At 46.7% G+C, this 18,258-nt stretch overlaps 1 protein-coding gene across 4 annotated transcripts in view; it reads left to right on the top strand.

The window, feature by feature from the left end:
* Positions 1–16,403: 16,403 nt before the first annotated feature.
* RAF1 (Raf-1 proto-oncogene, serine/threonine kinase) overlaps positions 16,404–18,258 on the top strand; it is a 66,268-nt gene continuing 64,413 nt past the window's right edge. For 2 of the 4 annotated variants that reach the window (XM_081275923.1, XM_081275922.1), the window contains exon 1: positions 16,404–18,023. The gene's annotated coding sequence lies outside the window, so the exon portion shown is untranslated. The remainder of the gene's footprint in view (positions 18,024–18,258) is intronic. The other 2 variants (XM_081275927.1, XM_081275926.1) reach the window with 2 other exon arrangements.

Raw genomic sequence — 18,258 nt, 5'->3', positions numbered from 1 at the left:
GATGAGTGTTTCTTCTCTGCCACGGGCTCTCACCATGATGTGTTTTCCTCCATATCTGCCCAAACAATCATGCACTGGAATCTCCAAAACGTAAGGAAACGGTGCTTTATTTCATTCATTCTAGGGAAAAAAATAACAGCAGTAGGCAAGGTGGCACACGCCTGTATTTCCAGCGGCTTAGGAGGCTGAGGTCGGAGGATCACAAGTTGGAGGCCAGCCTCAGCAAGTGAGACCTTCTTTCAAAATAAAAAAATAAAAATAAAAAAGGACTGGAGATATGGCTCAGTGGTAGAGCACCCCTTCGTTCAATCCTCAGTTTCACAAAAACATAAAATGATAGAGAGCTACCCCCATATACCCACCAGGTTGGTGAAAATCAGTGTCTGATAATATCAAAGGTAACCCTGGAGAGCAGGTAGAATGAAGATCTCCTGCTGGATGGGAATGTACGTTTATTTGTTCATCTACTTTTGGAAAATTGTTGAGCATTATCTAATCAAGTCAAAGATAACACAAGTATTCCGTGGTCCAGCAATTTTATTCTTAGGTACGTCGCCTGGAGACATAACTCAGCACAACATGGGTATCAACATCGACATCAGCACTGTCCAAAATAGCCCCAACCTGGAAATAGCCCAGGTGGTGATGTCATCATATACTGAAATATCACACAGCAATGAAAAGGAATAAACCACATTTTCCTTGAGTAGAGCCCTATGGCTTTTTATGGCTCTTTTTTCAAACTGTGAGTACATCCTCGATCGTTTTCGGCATGGTATATTCCAGAACAAAATGATTCCAGTGATGCACTCAATAAAAACCATTAACATCTTGCAACTGAGCAAGTAAAAAGCCTAGAAAATAGGAGGATAGGAATATTTGCTTCTGGCTCAACGGTAGGTGCTATTACCGCGCATGAACACAAGAGGGCGCTAGTCATCGAGCAGCGGCGTCTGGAGGTTTCCTAGCAACGAAGAAAAACACTGAGCTGAGAGTCAACTGTTGACTCTGGCTCCTGCCCCTGCCAGGTGGGCTGGCATTGGCCTCTGTTGTCCCTGTTGGGTGTGGAGCACCCCTGACCTTTCGTATGGAAAGTAGAGCTCTTTTCCCAAATGCAAAGTCAGCTCGATGGAGCTGGGGGGGCTTTGCCCTTGGACTTGGGGAGATTTCTTCCCTTACCAATGTGAGAGACATACCCTCAGGCCTCAGTGCCTAGGCAACTGATGGAGACTCTGTCTCGAAATAAATAAAAAGGACTGAGCATAGAGTTCAGTGGCGAAGTGTCCCTGGGTTCAATCCCCGCTATAAAGGAATGAATGAATGAATGAATGAATGAATGAGACAAACAAGCTGCAGCGTAGCTCAGTGATAAAGCACTTGCCTAAGATGCAGGAGGCCCTGGGTTCCATCCCCAGCACTGCATTACAGAAATAAAAGCTTTAGGTAGCCATGGAAGTTTTCAGGATTATTGACAAAAAACAGAAGGTTCTAAATGAATAAGCAAGTATTAGGTGAATTTGAGATCCATCATGGTGGTAGAAATAGGTACCATAAAGAAGGCAGAGTTAAGGGGCCAGGGTATGGCTCGGTGGTAGAGTGCTTGCTTAGTATTCCATAATGTCCTGGACCTAAATGGTGGCGCTATCTGGAGGTGGTGGGACCTTTAAAAGGTGGGGCTTAGGGGAAGGAAGTTAGGTCATGGTGCCCAAGTACCACTAAAAATTTAAAACAGAATGTTATGTGGGCTTGGTGGTGCACACCTGTATTCCCAGCAACTTGTGAGGGTGAGGCAGGAGGATCACAAATTTGAGATCAGCAACCTAGCAAGACCCTAAACAACTCAATGAGACCCTGCCTCCAAATAAAAATAAATAGGGCTTGGGATGTAGTGCAGTGTTAAAGTGCCCCTTGGGATACAGAAAAAAATTAAATTGAGACATAATTATTTGAATAGGGCATAATGTGATCTTCAACAAAGGTAGACATTGTGTTGCGTTGGCAAAGTCTGCTTAGTTCAGAAAAGTCAGAAAATATAATATTAAACATTCCATACTGTCATATATAAGGAAATAATCTCTAGGGCCATGGTCCTTAAATTAGGATGAACATCAGAATTAAGCATCTTTTATCAAATCAGAGACTCTGCGTCTGATAGAAGAAAAAGTTGGCTCCGATCTACATATTGTGGGGTCGGGCTCCAAATTCCTTAATAGGACACCCATAGCACAAGAGTTAATAACAAGAATCAACAAATGGGACTTACTCAAACTAAAAAGTTTTTTCTCAGCAAGAGAAACAATAAGAGAGGTAAATAGGGAGCCTACATCCTGGGAACAAATCTTTACTCCTCACACTTCAGATAGAGCCCTAATATCCAGAGTATACAAAGAACTCAAAAAATTAGACAATAAGATAACAAATCACCCAATCAACAAATGGGCCAAGGACCTGAACAGACACTTCTCAGAGGAGGACATACAATCAATCAACAAGTACATGAAAAAATGCTCACCATCTCTAGCAGTCAGAGAAATGCAAATCAAAACCACCCTAAGATACCATCTCACTCCAGTAAGATTGGCAGCCACTATGAAGTCAAACAACAACAAGTGCTGGCGAGGATGTGGGGAAAAGGGTACTCTTCTACACTGCTGGTGGGACTGCAAATTGGTGCGGCCAATTTGGAAAGCAGTATGGAGATTCCTGGGAAAGCTGGGAATGAAACCACCATTTGACCCAGCTATTGCCCTTCTTGGACTATTCCCTGAAGACCTTAAAAGAGCGTACTACAGGGATACTGCCACATCGATGTTCATAGCAGCACAATTCACAATAGCTAGACTGTGGAACCAACCCAGATGCCCTTCAATAGATGAATGGATAAAAAAAAATGTGGCATCTATACACAAGGGAGTATTACGAAGCACTAAAAAAATGACAAAGTCATGGAGTTTGCAGGGAAATGGATGGCATTAGAGCAGATTATGCGGGGCTGGGGATGTGGCTCAAGCGGTAGCGCGCTCGCCTGGCATGCGTGCGGCCCGGGTTCGATCCTCAGCACCACATACCAACAAAGATGTTGTGTCCGCCGAGAACTAAAAAATAAATATTAAAAATTCTCTCTCTCTCTCTCTCTCTCTCTCACTCTCCTTTAAAAAAAAATAGAACAGATTATGCTAAGTGAAGCTAGCCAATCCCTAAAAAACAAATGCCAAATGTCTTCTTTGATATAATGAGAGCAACTATGAACAGAGTAGGGAGGAAGAGCAGGAGGAAAGATTAACATTAAACAGAGAATTGAGGTGGGAGGGAAAGGGAGAGAAAAGGGAAATTGCATGGAAATGAAGGGAGACCCTCATTGCTATACAAAATTACATATAAGAGGTTGTGAGGGGAATGGGAAAATAAACAAGGAGAGAAATGAATTACAGTAGATGGGGTAGAGAGAGAAGATGGGAGGGGAGGGGAGGGGAGGGGGATAGTAGAGGATAGGAAAGGTAGCAGAATACAACAATTACTATTATGGCATTATGTAAAAATGTGGATGTGTAACCGATGTGATTCTGCAATCTGTATTTGGGGTAAAAATGGGAGTTCATAACCCACTTCAATCTAATGTATGAAAGATGATATGTCAAGAGCTTTGTAATGTTTTGAACAACCAATAAAAAAAAAAAAGAATTAAGCATCTTTACCTTTTTTTTTTTTTTTTTTTTTTTTGGTATTGAACCTTGACCTCATGCCTGCTAAGAATGCTCTCCCACTGAGCGACCTTCCCAGTAGATAATTTACCTTTTTAAACATATTCCCAGGTAACATTGATGTAGCTGGTCCCCTGGCTACACCCTGGCCACCACCTCAGGGTACACTCTTATGAAGTCTTTCTGGGTGTTGCTGAGATCTCTCACCCAAAACAGGACGGATATTTTAAGTTGTTTTTCAGGAGCATTTCTGTAGTTAAATTATGGGTTTGTCCTTAATTACCCATTATCTGGATGACTATGATTATCATAATTATTAATTTATTCTCTTAATTATTAAAATTATGGGGATTAAGTTCCCAAATTCAAGAGATGGAATTGTTGGGTCAGAGGCCCCCATGCTTTTTCAAGCTCAGTAATATATATATATATATATATTGGGGCTGGGGGTGCAGCTCAGGGGTAGAGTGCTTGAGTGCTTGCCTAGTGTGTGTGAGGCCCTGGGTTCCATCCTGAGGAATGCAGAAAAAAAAAAAGATTTCTATAAGAGCCAGGAGTGCATGCCTGTCATCTCAGAGACTCAGGAGGCTGAGTCAGGAGGATCTCCAATTCTGGACCAACCTGGGCAATTTTAATGAGACCCTGTCTCAAAATAAAATAAAAAGGGGCTAGAGATGTAGTTCAGTAGTCAAGAGCCTCTGGGTTCAATCCCCCAGTACTTCAAAAATTATTAAAATTAAATATGTATAATATAAATATATATATAATATATAAAACATATATATATATATATATATATTTTTTTTTTCAAATAGGTACCATAGAATTTTTTTTTTTTTTTGAGGAGGGAAATTCTGGAGATTGAACCCAGGGGTGCTTAACCTCTGAACCACATCCCCAGTCCTTTTTTTTTTTAATTGAAAATTTTTTATTTTATTTATGTTAAATGAAAATATCCAATTAAATTATTTTATACAAGTCATTTTTTTTTACTTTAATTTCATTAGTTGTTCCCAGTCCTTTTTTAGGATAAAAGCTAACGTTGCTTTCTCTGTTGAACTTGATGCCCCACTTTTCCGAAATTAGGAAAGTCTGAGGTTGTGGCTCAAGGGGCTCAAGGGTAGAGCACGGGTTTACCCTGAGCAAGGCCCTGGGTTCACTCCCCAGCACCCAAAAAAGAAAAAACAAAATTATGCAGAATGGGCCCCCTTTTATTCCAAAATTCGAGTTTGTTAATATAACTTCTAACACAAAGCCTGAGAGATGTGTGTGGATGTGTAGCAGTTTAGTTAGATCTGGTTTTTTTTTTTTTTCTTTTCCTAAATTAACTCTAATTACAATGATTGGCTGGGGAGTTTAGTGGTTCAGGACGAAAACCTCAGGAGTCAAGCAGATTTGACAAAGCAGAACTGTTTTTACAATGAATATTTGTCTAACTCTGGAAGCTTCAGTCTCTTCCTTTGCAAAAGGAGACTCAGAATGAGACTCAAGGCTGGGCTCGGTGGCATACGCCTGTCATCCCAGTGGCTTGGGAGGCTGAGATGGGAGGATCTTGAGTTCAAAGTCAGCCTCAGCAGTAGGGAGGCCCTAAACAGCTCAGTGAGACCCTGTGTCTAAATAAAATAAAAAATAGGGCTGGGGATGGGGCTCAGTGGTCAAGTGCCCCCAGTACCTATCCCCCCCAAAAAAAGTCACATTAGACTATATAACAGCAAGGTGATACAGAAGTTGACAAATGACTACAGGATCCACTAGACTTACAGAAAACCACCTTGCCAAGAAGCTGCTGGAGCACTTGGGGGTGATAATCTACATCCAAGTCAATCAAACTGGACCCTAAGGGAAAAATAAGATCACCATATTTCTTATGTGGCAGCTCAGGGTGCCCTACATGATCAAGGCCACTTAATTCTTTTTTTTTTTTTTTTTTGCTTTATTGAGGCAAAATTGAAGTACAACAAAATGCACATATTTGAAATATGCAATTTGATAAGTTTTGACACATATGGAACTAATACCATTGATACAAAAAGCATTTCCAGCCGGGCGCCTTGTCTCACACCTGTCATCCCAGCGGCTTGGGAGGCTGAGGCAGGAGGATGTCGAATTCAAGGCCAGCCTCCACAAAAAGAGAGGCACTAAGCAACTCAGGGAGACCCTGTCTCTAAATAAAATGCAAAATAGGGCTGGGGATGGGGGGGGGCTCAGGGGTGGAGTGCTCCCCCTGAGTTCAATCCCTGGTACCAAAAAAAAAAAAAAAAAAGAATCCAGACTGGGGGGCTGGGTGGGGGTGTGTGTGGTTCAGGGGTATTGCGCATGCCCAGCCTGCCCGAGGCCCCAGCACCCAGCAGTGCTGCCTCTGGAAGCAAAAGCCTACGGTCAGGGTCTCCCAGGTGGGATGCAGTGCGCATGCGCCAGGCTCCACCATCTGCCCTGCAGGTCCCGGGTGCAGGTCCCCCAGGGGCCAGCCCGGCCCTGCGCTGCTGCGGAGGAGGCTCCCCTTAGTGTGCTCCTCCACGCGATCTGCAAGAGTCATTGTCACCCTCTCTGAAACTGTCCCTGCTGCCTGCCTCCTCCCTCCAAGTAAATAGGTGCTGCTATTCTAAGCGACGCTTGGGACAAAAATACTTTTGCTTTGGAGGAATTTTTTTTTTTTTTTAAGTCATGCAAATAACAGGGCAGGAGGAGGCTGGTCTATTTTAGGTGACAGCCCGCCTTGCAAGTCAAGGCCCAGATGACATCCATTGAGAACTAGGTCACTGCGCCGTTTGCACGCGCTGAAGGTCCCTTGGAACCAGCCTGTGCGCACGTCACCGCCCCCGCCCCCCGGGGACGCAGGGGCGCGCGATCCGGGGGGGGGGGGCGGAGGGGACACGGGGGATGCTGCCATCGGAAAGTGTCCCTGGCCTCCCTCGGCCGCCACCGCGCCTGCTCGCTGCCCTCACCTCCATCTCCGGAGGCGGAGCCGCCACCCGCCTCTCTCCCCCCACCTTAGGAATCCTGCCTCCGGGTGGCACTAGGATGCGGGGAATGTCCCCCGACTTCTCTCCAGGTCAGCCAATCCCGGGGGAGCATCAGTGTCGCGCAGCGGGCTCCGGCCTCTGGAGCTGGGCTGGGTTTTTCCATCCTCAGGGGACCCCCCCACCCCCACCCGGATGCTTTGGGGAGACCCAGAAAGACTCTCCAGGTGACAGCCAGGCACGACCGAGCGACAGAGCGCCTGACATGGCAAGGACTTGAGCAGACTTTTAAGTTGGAACCCCCCCCCCCCATCTCGGGGGCTGTCACCAGCTCTGTGACCTTAGGCAGGTAACGTCACGTCTCTGATCCCTTGTTCTCTTATGAGTAAAATGGAGATGATCCAGGCGAACTCGTAGGACTGTGTTTTTCCAGTGACTAGCAAGGATGGGGTGGCTGTCACATCTAGAAAAAAAAAAAGAGAGAGAGAGAATTTTCAGAATCCGTGGTTGATGGGTAAGATATACTGAAGTTCTCTGCATTTCAAAACTTCAGAGTCATTTTTTTTGGTGACACTCATAATTGCCAGCAGTTCTAGGGAACTTAGCATGTGCCAGGCACGGTTCTCAGGGGCTTCGCCCGGACGACCTAATCGGTCATTATAACCTTGTGAAGTTGGCCCTGTGTTTTCCCCATTTTGCAGATGAGGAAACCGAAGGTTCAGGGGTGAAATGCTTTAACCCAGTGTTATCGGTTATCAAGTGGCAGAGCCAAGAATCCAGCCTTCATAGTTAACCGTTGCACGTAGTAAACCACTAGGCAAATGCGCCTTTTAAAATTTACAGCTGCTACCCTGATGCTTAGGTGATGCTAATCGGTGAGAAGGACAAGGACAAGTCTCAACATTGTGAACTTTATTTTATTTGTACTGGGGATTGAACCCAGGGATGCTTTACCACTGAGCTACAACCCCAGCCTTTTATTTATTTATTATTTATTTATTTTTTTTTTTGAGACAGGATCTCATTCATTTGCTTAGGGCCTTGCTAATTTCCTGAGGCTGGCCTCAAACTTGCAATCCTCCTGCCTCAGCCTCCCCCAGTCACTGGAATTACAGAAGTGTCCACCTTTACAGGCTGCAAAGGCTCTTAAGAGGTCACCCAGTGTCTGTGGTGTTAACAGCCACGGTTACAGTAACAGTATCAAGCATATTCCGAAAACCTGTGAGAAGTAGTTAGTGAATGTTGTTTGACTTTGTGCAACCTGGTAGAGAAGGATTGGTCTTCTTCTCCTGTAGCTTCTCTCAGGAGGACAATGGCTATGCTTTTACATGATGTCATCATTTGAATGTTTCTTTCTGTGAATGGTGTGTTCATATCCTTTGACTGTTTGCCCATTGGATTCTTGACATCTTCATTATGATTTTTAGACTCTATTACGGAAACCCATCCTTCATCTGCAAATTGAATTGAATTTTTTTCCCCCAGTTTATCATGTGACCTTGATTTTGTTTAAGATATTTATTACAATGCAGAAAGTTCACTTTTACGCAAGGGAGTTTATTAGTCTTTTATGGCTTTTGTCATTTACTGTTGTACCCCTGTTTAAAAAAAAAAATATATATATATATATATATATATTTTTTTTTTTTAATTTAAACTTTTGTATGTTTCTCTCTATGGTTGGTTGTTTTGGTTTCGTTTGGTTTGGTACTAGTAGGGATGGACCCAGGGATGCTTTATTACTGAGCTATAAAACCCCAGCCCTTCTTATTTTTTGAGTTGAGGGTCTTACCAAGTTGCTGAGGCTGGCCTCCAACTTTAGATCGTCCTGCCTCAGCCTCCTGGTTGCTGGGATCAAAAGCATGCACTACTTTGCTCAGCAGGGTTCTTTTGTTGTTGTTTTGGTTTTTATTTTATTTTATTTTTGTGGTTTTGAAGTTGGAACCCGGGACCCTCATGCCTGCTGAGCACATTCAGTACCACTGAACTACACTCTCAGGGCTCAATGGCTTCATTTTATTTATATTTAAATTTTTCATTCCTGGTACTTCCAGGTCTCTGTCTTCCCTTATTTTTTATTTATTGATTTATTTTGGTACCAGGGACTGTACTCAAGGGCACTCAACCACTGAGCACATCCCCAGCCCTATTTTGTATTTTATTTAGACACAGGGTCTCAATGAGTTGCTTAGGGCCTCACCATTGCTGAGGTTGGCTTTGAACTTACGATCCTCCTGCCTCAGCCTCCGGAGCCGCTGGGATGACAGGTGTGTGCCATGTGTCTTCCCTTATTATAAAAGAGATCAGTGATGTGGGATTCAAACGCCCTGTACTCTGCTACCACTTGATTAAATCTGCAAAGAAGCTGTTTCCAAATAAGGTCAGGTTCATAGGTTCTGGGGGTTGAGACTTCAATATATCTTTTGGGGGAACATGATTCAACAACTCACAATAGTTGTTTCTTCAAAATTGTCTGCTTTCACCACCATAGCACAGGGCTGGGGACATAGCTCAGTGGTAGATCCATGGTCAAGAGTGTGCAAGGCCCAGGGTTTATCCTCAGCCCTGCAAAAGGAAAAAATATACAATTAAAAAGGCAGAAGAAGGATGAAAAGAAGAGGCCCAGACGGGCATGGTGGCACACACCTAGAATCCCAGCCCTCCAGAAGGCTGAGGGAGGAGGATCTGAAGCTCAAGATAAGCCTGGGCAACTTAGAGAGACCCTGTCCCAAATTAAAAAAAAAAAAAAATTTTTTTTTTAAGTGGTTGGGGTATAAGTCAGTGGTGGGTTCAATCCTCAGGACTATAAAAACAAATCAAAACCAAAAGAAAAAAATATAGAAAGAAAGAAAAGACACAGCATAAGTCATTTTTTAAAAAATCACAATATAGAAAGACTTCTGTAGTTTAAAATTCTCCAGAGCTGGGAGTTCACCTCATGGCAGAGTGTATACTCAGCACGGTTCAAAGCCAGGGTTCTCTCCCCACCCCTCTCAATAAATAAATCAATGGAAATTCTTCCAAACCATCATTACAATAAAAACTGTCTCAACAAAATTCCTAAAAACAAAACAAAACCGCTTCAGAATAAACAGGCAAGTGGAGCACAACTGTAATCCCCACGGGTCTGGAGGCTGAGGCAGGAGGATCGCGAGTTCAAAGCCAGCCTCAGCCAAAGAGAGGCCCTAAGCAACTCAGGGAGACCCTGTCTCTCAATAAAACACAAAATAGGGCTGGGGACGGGGCTCCAGGGTCGAGTGTCCCTGAGTCCAATCCCCAATACTAATAAGTAAATCCATCAATAAACAGGCAAAGTCTAGGAATAAAACTTGTCTGCAAATATAAACTATTATATTAGGATCATAAAAAAAAAAACATTTCACAGCTATTGATAAGAAAAAAATTTTCTAATACCAAGATGGGTCAAGGTCATGAATCAATAAATCTGGAAACAGAAACACACATATGGGATCTCTTCAGTCCAAGAATTAATTATTGAAAAAGGTACAAACTTAAAACAGCGATAGAACTTTCTAGAGAGTAGACTTTCTTTTTTTTCTAATAACCCAAAAGAAAAAAAAATTCTATTTGCTGCAGGCAAAGACGTAGTGAAACTGGGCTGCGGGTGGCACCTCAATGGGTGCCCTTCAGGAGAGCACATGGTCTGTAGAGATCAAGGGCCATAAAAAAAAAGATTGTACCAGTTGATCCAGTTATTCGGCTGCTAGGGCTCCAGAGAGGGCAGAAATAATCTCAAGTGTGGGAAAGCTATTTGTCGAGGTAGGGAAAAGTAACACGGATTGGACCCTTTACTAAGAAGCCAAACTCTCTTTTCCTATCTTATCTCATTTAATGACCTTCTCGGCCTGCAGAAGTATGTATTCTTTGCTCCATTGACAGATAAGGAAACTCAAGTTCTGGGAGGTGAGGCCGCTGTCAAGGCCACATAGCTCGTAAATGACAGAGCTGGGCTCTGATCCTCGGTGATCCAGTTTTGTAACCATTATGCTTTCATCCCCCTGGGGCTGCCCGGGAGGGAGGCAGAGAACCCTGACCCTGACTTCAATCCAGCTCACCCAGCAGCCAGATGTGGGGGCGAGAGGGGGGTATGCAAGGAAGGATCTCGAAGGTTTGCCAAGCTCTGAGCTTTGGTGACTCTTGATGGCTGAAAATCAAGCCCAGCAAAGACAGATACCGAAAAGAGTGAGAAATGTGCAGAAAATATTAGCTTTAGGACTTGTGGCCAAGATGAATCTTTGTTTGAGTAGAGGGGTGTTTTCTTAATTAAGATCTGCTGCTTGGTATTTAAATACCTGTTTATTTATTGAACAAAAATACAGGTTCTGTGTCTGGAAGTTTCCTTGTAAAATTTCTGCTTGTTTGAAGTTATATCCAAATAATGAGATATTTTATTTATTATTATTATTAATATTATTATTATTATTAGGTACCGGGGATGGAACCCCCAGGGGGCAATGTCCCACTGAGCTACATTTCCTGCCCCTTTTTTCTTTAAATTTTTCGAAAAGCCAGGCACAGCGGCACCTGCCTGTAATCCCAGTGAATTGGGAGGCTGAGGCAGGAGGATGGAAAGTTCGAGGCCAGCCTCAGCAATTTAGCAAGGTCCTAAACAACTTAGTGAGAATCTATCTCTAAAAAGAAAAGAAAAGAAAAAGTACAAAAAAGGGCTGGGGATGTGTCTCAGGGGTTGAGTGCCTGAGTTCAATCCCCAGCACCCTCCAAAAAGCAAACAAACAAAAACGTCGAAACTCTTCATTTCTCACTGACTTAAAATTATAGGGCCAATGTCTGCTTATAAGGCTTGAAAATATAATAACCAAGTTCTTGCACATACTGAAGCTGGTCTGGGGAGTTTGAATCCACAGGAGCTTTCCAGGCTGGTGGGTGGAAGCCAGGAGACCTTGATCCCCATTGGTCATTGTAGATCAGAAGGCTGTCCCTCACTCCATAATCTCCACTGCTGCTGGGAGAACTCATATTCCGTTTCCAGAGAGGATAGATAGCAGACACTGTGCTATCTATTGCTGTCTAAAAAAAAATCACCCCCAAATTTAGCAGCTAACACAACAAGCATTTCTTATCCTGCAGTTTATCAGGAACAGAAATCCAGGTTCAGCCAGTGATTCTGGCTTGGGATGTCCCCTGAGGTTGGAGTCACCAGGGACCTTAGGGTGTTTTTGCTGGGCACAGGGGCATGCACCTGTGATCCCTGCAAACATTGGAGGCTGAGGCAGGAAGATCTCAAGTTTGAGTCCAGCCTCTGTCATTTAGTGAGACCCTGTTTCAAAATCAAAAGGGCTGGAGGTGTATGTAGTTCAGTGGCTGAGTGCCCCTGGGTTCAACCCCAGCTCAGTGTATTTTCTATAACCTTGTTTGAGGAGAGGCTTCCAATGGTCTAAGACCCTTCTGGTATGTCTCCAGGGTCATGTACATAATTTGTCAGCTTCAGCACAAAAATGAAAATATCAGGGCTGGGAAGAGGCCATTCAAAGAAGTAAGATATTGGGCTGGGGACGCAGTGTAGTGGGAGAGCTCTTGCCTAGCATTGTGAGGCCCTGGGTTGCACCCCAGCTTCAACCTGTAATTTGTGCTTGCTATTTTTTAAATAATTAATTAATTTATTTTAATTAGGTATATATGACAGCAGAATGCATTTCGATTCGTCGTTCACAATTGCAGCACAATTTTCGTTTCTCTGGTTGTACACGATATAGTGTCACACCATATGTACAGTCACACATGTACTTAGGGTAACGATGTCCATCTCATTCCACCATCTTTCCTGCCCCCATGCACTCGCCCCTCAATAGCTCCCCTCTGCCCAAAGTTCCTCCATTTTACCCAATGCCCCCCTATTATGGATCAGCATCCACTCATCAGAGAGAACATCTGGCCTTTGGTTTTTTGGGATTGGCTTACTTCGCTTAGCATAATATTCTCCAACTCCATCCATTTACCTGCAAACGCCATGATTTTGTTCTTTTTTATCGCTGAGTAATATTCCATTGTGTATATATACCACAGTTTCTTGATCCATTCATCCACTGAAGGGCATCAAGTTTGGCTCCACAGTTTAGCTATTGTGAATTGAACTGCTATAAACATGGATGTGGCTGTGTCCCTGTAGTATGCTGATTTTAAATCCTTTGGATATAGACTGAGGAGTGGGATAGCTGGGTCAAATGGTGGTTCCATTCCCAGTTTTCCAAGGAATCTCCACACTGCTTTCCAGATTGGCTGCACCAATTTGCAGTCCCACCAGCAATGTACGAGTGTGCCTTTTCCCCACATCCTCGCCAACACTTATTGTTGTCTGTTTTCTTGGTAATTGCCATTCTGACTGGAGTGAGATGAAATCTTAGTTTTGTCCTCCCCCCAACAAGGGGGTACTCTCAGGCAGAGGGCAGTCCCTGATGGGGGTCTGTGCGCACCCAGCAGCTGGTTCCCCGTGCCCCCTCCCACCAGCTGCTGAATTTCTGAGCTGGGCCATTTTTCCCTCCCGATGGGAACACTATCCCAACTCATGGAGGAGAGTGACACTTGGGGAATTACAACCATTGTGCAGGACTGCACCCTGTACCTGAGGTAGGGGAGAGCCAGGTAGGTGGGGTGGGGGGTAGGGAAAAGTCTCAGAGGATTGGCAGCCACAGACTCCTGGGAGGTGAAGAAGATGCTCATCAAGAATTTCAGGACAGAGGCAGGGAGCATGAAGTCTCAAAGGTGAGAGCCTTCAGGGGTGGGGGTGGGGAAGGTCCTGTGTGGCTAGCTGACCTCAGGCCCCTGAGACCACCCTGCCCCACAGCAGCACATGATAAGATGTTTTCAACGGGAATTGAGGCCTCCCTGAGGCCCTGGGCATGGGCCTGTCCCCTGTCTCAGGAAACCTCTCTGGAAGATGGATTAGCTGGTAGGCCTGGCCCAGCCACACAGCGAACCGCATAAGGAGATGGAAATTCAAAGTCTGACTCCAAAGCTTTGAGATGTTTCTGCTAGTTGAAGCAGTGACAGGCCAGGAAAAAGAAGCGAACAGAATGAAGTTTGGGGCATTCCTGCCTGAGTAGGTGCCAAGGAGAAGTTGTCTGTAACTAGATTTAAAGGAGGGAAAAGCATTTCCTTTAGAGGGAACAGCATGAACGAAGTCACCGGGCAGCTCTGGGTTCTACTATCTGTGAAGGTTTGATGGGAGAAGAGGACTGCGAGATGGGAGAGAAGCACAGAGGCAGATTTCAACAGGAAGGGCCAAGTGCTGCCAAGTGCCTTGAGGCCTGGGCTTGGGAAACCCTCCTGGGGTGTGACTGGGGACCAAGGAGGGCAGTCTTCATTCTGGGATTGGCTGTGCAAGGCAGACTGTTGGGGGCTTTGAAGGGGTTGGGGAAGAAGTTGAACCCAAGTCTGGATAATTTTTGGATGAATTTTGGCCCCAAAAGGCAAGAACCAGGGTAGAAAATGGAAAGGATTAAAGGTCACTTGAAGTGCCCACACTTTTCTTCTTCTGATGTATTAGTCCATTTTCCACTGCTACAACAAAATACCTGAAGCTGGATACTTTATAAAGAAAAGAGGTTCATTGTACTCATGGTTGATTGTCAGCTTCTGCTCAGCTCTGATGAGGGCCTTTAGGCAGGTGTCACGTGAGTGATCAGCATGGCCAAAGAGCCACAGAGACTCAGGGGCCAGTTTTGTTCATTTAATAACAATTTTTTTTTTCAGGTGTGTGTGTGGGGACATTATCCTGGGCACACTGTGGCCAGGGTCTGTGCTCTTCTGTTCCACCACCTCCCAATGGGGATAGAAGGCAACTGTCCCTCCTCCTGCTTCACCTGAGGGACAGGCTGAGAGTCATAAGGGTGAGGGGGGACTGGGATTTGGTCTCAAATCTGTCTGACTCCAGAGCTCAAGTTGGCTCCTCTCCTCAAAGGAGAGGAGGGGTTTGGTTCATTAAAGAGAAGCTACGTTCTCTTTAAGAGCTGGTGACAGAGGACTGTGATGGAGAGGGGACCTTGGACCCCTTGATGAGGGTCTTTAGCCCTGAGGTGTGTTGGATTGAACCCAGCCAGGCCCTTTGGTTATTTTTCTAAAAAATTTTGAGATGGGGGGGTCTCACTATTGCCGGAGGCTGGCTTTGAACTTGCGATCCTCCTGCCTCAGCCTCCCAAGCTGGGCTCACAGGCCACCGCCCGCACCTGGCATATTTCAAAGCTTTGGGTGGGTAATTCACTCACTCCTGTAGTTCAGAAATTAAAAATGATCGAGAGCTAGCAGGTGAAAACTGCTTTTTTCCACTCTGGTACCTCATCTACCCAGTTCCCAGCCTCCCCAGTCTGTGATCCTTGTTTGTAGCATTTGATGTGACCTCCAGACGTACTTGGGAAGCCTCTGCAAATAAATGCTGTCCTCCCTTTTCACAGAAAGGAGCACACTGTCTACATTGTTTTTTCTTTTTTTTTTTCATTCAGCAGTATTTCTTGGACGTCTGTCGTCTCCACATCAGGACACAGTTCATTGTTCTAACAGCTGCATGGCTATTTGTTTAGATCACAGGCAACGTGACAAGGAATAACCTGTTTATACATCATCTCCTTCACGTCCAAGTTTGTCTGTAGGATAAATTCCCAGAGACAGAAATTTTTTTGGACCAAAGAGAGGCATTTATCTCTTTAAAATTTGTAATTTATTTTTTGTTATCGTGGATTGAATCCAGGGAGGTGCTTTACCCCTGAGCCGCATCCTAAGCCTTTTTATTTTGGATTTTGAGACAGGGTCTTGCTAAATTGCTGAGGTTGGTCTTGAGCTTGAGATCCTCCTGTCTCAGCCTCCCATGTGGTAATTTTTAACTGCTTCCCAAGAGGACAGAACCAGGCTATCCTGCAGACAACATCACAGCTTGGGAGTGGCCAGCCCCTTACCCCATTGGGACATCATAAAGTGCCCCTTACGGGGGGTGACCCTGGGCAAGAGACCTGCTCTTGCAGACCTGTCCTCCATTCTCTCTACACCTGCCTGTTCCAGGAACACAAACTCCAACCCCTCAGAACTGCCTGCTGTCCCACAAACATCTCTCTCTGGTGCCGTCTGTCTTGGCCCATCCATACTCTTCCTGCCTCCTGCTCTGAGCCCCTCTTTCTCAAGCAGGAAAATTCCGACTGATCCTTCAGCACTTGGCTTAAGACTTGTCTCTGCGGAGGCTTTTCTGGCCAGCTATGCCAGAGCTGGTCGGTCATTCTCTTCCTCTACTGGGTGCCCTCCCAATCACCTGGGAGGGCTGTTTATTTACATTGCTCTCTTTCCTAGCACCCATCCAGGGCCAGACCCACACTTCAAACTCATCTGTGACTAAAATTAAACTCACCAGAGAGGCAGGATGGCATGGAAAGGTCACAGGCAGGAGTGTCAGGCTGGCTGTGACTCTAGCCTCTGTCCTTTTCTTACTTAGCCCATCTCATCTCTTCCTGGCTCCCTAACTCCTTCCACACCGGTCTCCTGTCCCCCTTCATGGCCCTTGGCTCTAACTGGTTAGAACCACACTCTCTTTTTGTGTGCCTGGTCCTCGGGATTGAACTCAGGATTTCACCACTGAGCTACGTCCTCAGTCCTTTTTATTTATTTATTTTTTTAAATAGTTTTTTAGTTGTGGATGGATGTTTATTTATTTATATGTGATGGTGAGAATTGAACCCAGTGCCTCACACATGCTAGGCAAGTGCTCTACCACTGAGCTTCAGCCCCAGCTCCTTATTATTTATTTATTTTTTTAAATTTTGAGACAGCTTCTCAAAAGTTGCCGAGGCTGGCCTTGAACTTGAGATCCTCCTGCCTCAGCCTCCCAAGTTCAGTCACTGGGATTACAGGCATGTAACCACCATGCCCGTCTGTCTTTCTCTTCCTTCGGTGCCTAGTTTAACCATCACATGAGAGTGGGGGTCCTTCCTTGACTCCTGAAATCTAAAAGGCAACACCCTTTGCCCAATAATTCTGTCGTCACCCTCTTCAGTGATTTAGCACAGTCTTGATTGACAGTCATGGCGCTCTGTGGCTTTGCTGCTGATCTCCACTGCTAGACTTTAAAGCCTTGACGTGTTCACTGTCATAGGGCCAGCGCTAACACACAGGGCCTGACATACAGGCTAGGCATTACACAAATCTTATATATTTTTTAAAAATTTTATTTTTGCAGCCCGGGGGATTGAACCGGGAGCCTTGTGCATGCTAGGCAGGCGCTCTTTCACTGAGCTACGTGCCCAGCCCTTACTCGTTTACTACAAATTCTGAGACAGGGCCCCAGATCTCGAGAGTCCCGTGGATTCGCATTGCCCCCGTGTTTCTCAGATGAAAAGCACCTGGTGCTCAACACCTGGACAGGCCTTTCTGCGCATGTGCGGACCTATTTCTCCAGCGCGGAGCCGCGGGCCAGAAGCGTACCGGCTCCCAAAATGTGCACCGAGGATGCCAAATTGCCCCCCGGGTGTCCATTCCGGCCCCCGCAGGCTCCACGGTCCCTGAGGCCACACGGGACGATCAGTTTTTAATTCTTTTTCCCCATCTGATGCGGGGGAGTCCACTCCTTGATTGGCAGGTGAGGCAACTTTCCCACACAGCCCGCCCGTGGCGGAGCCGCGATCCGTCCGGAGAGGACGCGCCAAAGCTGGACACTGTGCTGTATCCAGGGCAGGTGTGGCCACCCACCCGAAGGCCTTGCGATGCTGGCCGACGGGCCGTCCTCTCCCCCTCTAGGCCTCAGGCCCCTTCCACCTGCTCTTTGCGAATACCGATCGCTTCTCCCGAGAGTGAGTCCCTCGCACCGCCTCTCGGCCTCCTTAGTTTTGAAATGGCGGCCGCGAGGCCACGCCCCGGAGGCGGGGCCCGAGTTCAGGCCCGACCGGTGGATCCCCGAGCCAAGAGTGAAGTCGACGGCCCGCCGGGGAGAGCTCGCGCAGGAGCGGAGAGCCGGTGGGCGCCGCAGGCCGGGAAGAAGAGCACCGAGCAGACGGCTCGCTTGCCGGGGCCGCCCGAGAGTCTCTTCATCGCGGGCGTTCGGGCCGCCATCTTAGATGGCGGGAGTCAGAGAAGAACGAGCGTGAGGCGGGAAGGCTTCTCGGTCGCTCTCTTTTGGGCCTCCCAAAAGGCCAGCTGACGGGGCTTTGGGGCGTGTGCCCTGAGGCCGCGGAGCGCAAGTGGGACGATGCGGGGTCTTCCCGGGGCCCCGTCCCCTGGGCTGGGGACGCGTCGAATGTGACCGCCTCCCGTTCCCTCAGCCGCCGTGGGGAGGAGGAGGAGCGGACCAGACGCCGCCGCTGCTGCCGCCGCCGGACGGCAGGTCGCCGGGGCGGCCTGGCTCCCTCAGGTGGGCTCCGAGGCTGGGTGGTGGGTGCGGCGGGAGGCCGGCGGCGGGCCCGGGGGACGGGCCTGGAGCGGCGCTGACGGAGCGGCCCCCCGCGGCTGCCGGGCGGAGGGCCCGGGCCAGGCCGCTGTCACCCCGGGTGGCGCTGGGCGGGCGGGGGCCCCGGGGCCGGGTATCAGGGCCGGCGAGCCTAGTCCCCACGTCCCTCCTCAGGTTTCCTTGGGCTGGCGGAGACGTG

Source organism: Spermophilus citellus (genome assembly GCF_964194105.1).
Source record: "Spermophilus citellus genome assembly, chromosome: 19".
Lineage (NCBI taxonomy): Eukaryota > Metazoa > Chordata > Mammalia > Rodentia > Sciuridae > Spermophilus > Spermophilus citellus.
This window is presented reverse-complemented; position numbering and strand designations above follow the sequence as displayed.